This window comes from Chinchilla lanigera, unplaced genomic scaffold (assembly GCF_000276665.1).
Source record: "Chinchilla lanigera isolate Chin_1 unplaced genomic scaffold, ChiLan1.0 scaffold00064, whole genome shotgun sequence".
NCBI lineage: Eukaryota > Metazoa > Chordata > Mammalia > Rodentia > Chinchillidae > Chinchilla > Chinchilla lanigera.
Window position 1 is genome coordinate 10,220,895 of NW_004955465.1, and position 4,985 is coordinate 10,225,879.

General features: G+C 43.3%; 1 protein-coding gene across 2 annotated transcripts in view; it reads left to right on the forward strand.

The window, feature by feature from the left end:
* Positions 1–4,985, forward strand: part of LOC102019044 (serpin B6) — a 28,523-nt gene that overhangs the window by 420 nt on the left and 23,118 nt on the right. The gene's annotated exons all lie outside the window — the stretch shown is intronic.

Sequence of the window (4,985 nt, forward strand, 5' to 3'; positions counted from 1 at the left end):
TTTGGTTTTTCTCCGGTACCAGGAACCGAACTCACGACCTTGCGCTTGCCAGGCAGGCGCTTTGCCGCTGAGCTAAATCCCCAGCCCCCCGCCTAATCTTTGGAAGTGACTCATGACCAAAGCAGCCTTCCCAGGTGAGCCACCGGGAGTGGCTGCTATCTTAACTTTGAAATATCAATTAGATCATTTGATATGAGGATCTAGAAAGTACTGTGACATTCTGATGTTGTATTACTGCATGCCATTTGATTAATTTGTAGCTGTTCATAAGAATCATTGAATGTTCACTCTCTGTATGGAAAACCCACATAGGTGTAGGTAGTTTCCTGGGAAGTTATTTTATGTGAATTATCGGAAGGCAGTTATGCTAGCTCTGGACCAGTCTCCTCTATGTTTGCCCTATAGCTGTTTGGCACACATGCATTTAATCATAGTGGGTTAGCAGGGCAAATTACCTAATTATGGATGGTTGAACCCATTAGAGTAAGTTTTTTACTCCACTAAGGTCTCAGTTTTCTACTTTGACATTTAGCTTTTATTGGTTCCATTCACTGTGGCCTGATTGTTAAGAAAGATTACTAAATATTATAAATTCCATGTCCACCATTGACATCAAGGTAGAAATTTATAAGTCAATCTACACAACTCCGAAAAACTTACATGGAGAACAATGGTATTTCTTACATATTGTGGTAAAATAATGCAGTTATTGAGAAGAACATCAGAATAGAATGTACTCTCTCAGCTTGACTTCTTTTAGTCATGTTACCTATGTAACACACCTGAATTTTTACCCCACGCTACTCTTTTCTATCTTTGAAGACTGGCTGCCTGCAGGCCAGGGGACCCTCTTTAGGGGGGTCTCACCAGACTGCCTGCATCTCAGATGGCTGCTGAAGTGGCCATAGACACACTTTAATTTCATCGTAATCCACCTGAGTGCTAAATGACACCCCTCTCCCTACCCCACTGCCATGACAATGACTGCAGTGGACCATAAAATGAGCAAAAAGAGGTGGTGGCAAAATTCCCAGAAAAATCTCTGCCCGTCCTCAGAGGAGACATGAATATTTCTTTTATTAGCTGACCTCTCCCCCTCATTTTTTTTTTTTTTTTTTTTTTGTTTTGTTTTTTTGGTTTTTCTCTGGTACCGGGAACTGAACTCACGACCTTGCGCTTGCCAGGCAGGCGCTTTGCCGCTGAGCTAAATCCCCAGCCCCTCCCCCCCATTTCTTTTATCTTGTGTCAGCTTTCCATTACTGCAACAAAATACCTGATTTAAAAAGAAAACTACTTAGAGGAAGGAAGTTTGAATGTAGTTCACGGTTTCAGCAGTTTCAGTCTTTGGCCAGCTGGCTCCATTGCTTTGGTCCGTGCGGAGGCAGAGACATCATTTTGGAGAGGGGTGACAGAGGAGGTAAAGCTGTTCACCTGAGGGTGGCCCGGGAGGAAAAAGAGAGGGAGAAGGAGAGGGGGAGGGAGAGAGAGCCAGAGACGAGATGGGAGAGGGGCGGGGAGAGAATGCACTCCTGGCTTCCACAGTCTCCCCTCGGATTGTCGTATCACGTGCCAGTCATCTCTGGAAATGCCCTCACAGAGGCACTAGAAGAGTGTTTACTGATTTCCTCGGCATCTGTAAATCCAATCAAGCTGACAAAATTCGCCATCACAGATCCAGTACCTAGATATGTGGTACTGGTTATGTGGGTTGTCTTGTGGGCCTTTCTCTCTACCTGCACTATTCTCTGGCTAAGAATAAACCTCCCTTCTCTGCCCAGTCAGGACTTGTTGTCACTTACTGATTCTGAAATTCCAAAAGGAAAAAGGACCCAATTTAACATCAAAATTGGTAGTAGTTGTTCTTTGTACGTAGTTCTTTCTTTTCTTTCTTTCTCTCTCTCTCTCTCTCTCTCTGTCTTTCTCTTTCTCTTTCTCTTTGAGAGAAGGTTTCACTCTTGTTCAGTCAGTCTTAAATGCCCTGGATCAAATGATCTTCCTGCCTCAGCTTCTTAAGTACCTGAGGCTACAGGCCCATTACTCTAAACCACATTCTTAGATTTTTGGTTTTTTCTGGTACCAGGAAGTGAACTCAGGACCTTGCGCTTGCCAGGCAGGCACTTATGCCACTGAGCTATATCCCTAGCCCTGGGGCCCATTACTCTACCCCCAGCTAGTTACTGTTCTTTGATCTGGTCATGGCTGAGTTCCATTTCTGTCCTCAGTTGCTAAATCTATCTTGTGTTTAATGAACTAGGTGAAGGTGGCAACATTCTTTTTTTTTTTTTTTACTTTTTGGTACTGGGAATCCAACTCATGACCTCGCGCTTGCCAGGTGGGTGCTGTAGCGTTCTTTTTGAATATTTTCGTTAATCTACTCTATCTGACATTTGAAAGAGCACAGCAGGGGCTGTGGTTGTAGCTCAGTGGCTGCTTAGGATGCTCAGGGCCCTGGGTTTCATCCTCAGGACCTGTGTGTGTGTGTACATGTACACACATATACACATGTATAATGCATATATATGTACAGTGGTGCCTCAGCTCATGAACTTAACTCTTTCCAGGAAAGGGATGACCTTTTCTGGAATCATGTCTTCCTGTTGATATCACTGTATCTGCAGTGAGTTTTCTAAATATTAGACACCAGTGAATCACTGGGTACCACAGAGCCACAGCTGTGCATATGTGGCTTTCTGCAAACAGATGAGAATTCTTTGCTGTCCTCAGACGATGGCATTGACTCCTCCAAACCGACTGGATCTTGGCTTTGGGGCCCTTGAGACTCCAATTCTGGACAACCGCGTGGGCCAGGCTGAGAGCGGACACCCAGGTATTGAAGAGTCTGGAGAAAAAGGAGAAGCTCATCTTTTCTTCCTCTTTCTAAGCCCCGCCCAGAGCCAGAGAGAGGGACAGGTCTCCTCCACCCAGAGATTAGGACCAGGGATGTATGGGACAATTGTTCAGCCCTTCCCCAGAGGAGGGAGAGAAGAGGAGAAGGAGCAGGAAAATGCAGAAGAGCTCTGAGTAACTTTTGGACCTCTGGTGAGGAAGCTCAGGAACCTAATTTTCAGGCGTCTGTTAAAGATGCCAGGGGCTGGAGCTCTCGCTCATCAGCTCATTTTGCAGGCTGCGACATGCAAGAACCCTCAGTTCGGTTCCTGGCAGCAACAAGAACAGTGACAACTAATATTGTCAACCTACCCACCTCACCCCTCTCTAAATGGCTCCAAAGAGGGACAGAAAGGTCCAACTGATGTCCAATTGATGTTTGATGTCAGGTAGCAGACAACAGAAGCCCTGGCCTTTCTCACAGGAAGAGCAAAGCTACTAACACATTGGCGTCGTACACCCACCATGTAATCTTATCATTTATTATTAAAAACCTGCTTACTTTTGGCTTTGGTTCTATTTTTTCATTTTAAGTGAGTAAAAGTCAGGAACAGTTCATGGAGGAAGACAAAAAAGAGGTGATGTCTTTTAAACAGGAAGAGATATTTAACCTCACTCATAATTTAAAGAGTTAGGGCTGGGGATGTAGCTTACTGGAACAGCAACTGCTTAGCCCATGTGAAGCCCTGGGTTTGATGCCCAGCACTCAATAAATAAATAAAAATGAAAACTGAAAATCAGACTAAGCTCTACAATATTTAAAAAGAAGAAGAAGAAAATGTTACCTAGAATGACACTGAGATAACATTTTTCCCCTACCAGATTGGTAAAAATCCAAAGGTTTGATGGTAATACTGACAGTAACTCTGGAGGTTAGACTGGAGACATGGTTGGTGATGTTAAAGAAAAAGATATTTAGTGATGTTTGTTAAATCACAGTAGGGAAATTTTTCTTAGGCACCACTGTGATAGGTATTAGGGACCAGAGGCAGAGCGGTGGAGAGCTGAGGTTCAATTCTGAATATAGCACATGCAAGTGGGAATTTAAGGAACAGTGTGGAAGTCAAGACGCTGGAAAAGGGCTGGGGATTTAGCTCAGTGGCAAAGCACTTGCCTGGCAAGTGCAAGATCGTGAGTTTGGTTCCCGGTACGGGAGAAACACCAAAAAAAAAAAAAACCAAACAAAAAACAAAACAAAACAAAACAAAAAAACGCTGGAAAATTACTAAGGGGAAATGTCAGCGATAAGAGGTGAGTTGGCCCAACTGAGCTAACAGGATTCTTGCTGAAGACTGTTCTGACTGATCACACGTCACCCTCACCTGCCTATCACCTGGGGAAAGGTGCAGGGTGAGGAACCTGATCATATATCAAAGCTGATCAGATGTCTAGGATGGAGATTTCCGGCTTAACTGACTCAGTGGGAGTCTTGTTAAAACTAGATTTTACAAGGAAGCACATAGATGACCTTAGAAGAAGATTTAGGAGCCCAACTAAAGTTCCATCAGGCAGAGAATCTTTGTTAAGGACAAAATGACACGATTTTTATGGAAGGTAGTTTGATAACAATTCACAAAAATGTATGTGTATTTCTCTCTTGACCTGGAACTTCCTTTTCACGAATTTAGAAATCGGAATTAGTGGTTTCTTCTCCACTTACACAAAACAAAATTCACATGAAGTGCTCCTATTCAAAGCGTGGTCTGTGTTCCAGTAAGATTGATCAGAGGCAAGCCTGTTAGAAACGTCCAGGATCGGGCATTTCTGCGGAATTGAAATCTGCATTGTAACAACACCTCCAGATGATTTGTTTGTGCATTGAAGTTTGAGATGTGCTGCACGAGGTTACTTCCAGCAGCATCATTTGCAATGACACGAGACTGAAAACGGAAGGAAACTGTGCAAGCAGGAAAAAAGAAGATGGATTTTTATGTACTAATTAGATTTCCAAAACATGTTAAGTGGCAAAAGCAAGCTGCAGAGCTGTCAATCAGTCATAGCCTGCTACACTTTGGTAAGGAAGATGGAATTAGAATGAACAGATATGTATGTGTATATATATATATCCACACTACACTTTGGTAAGGAAGATGGAATTA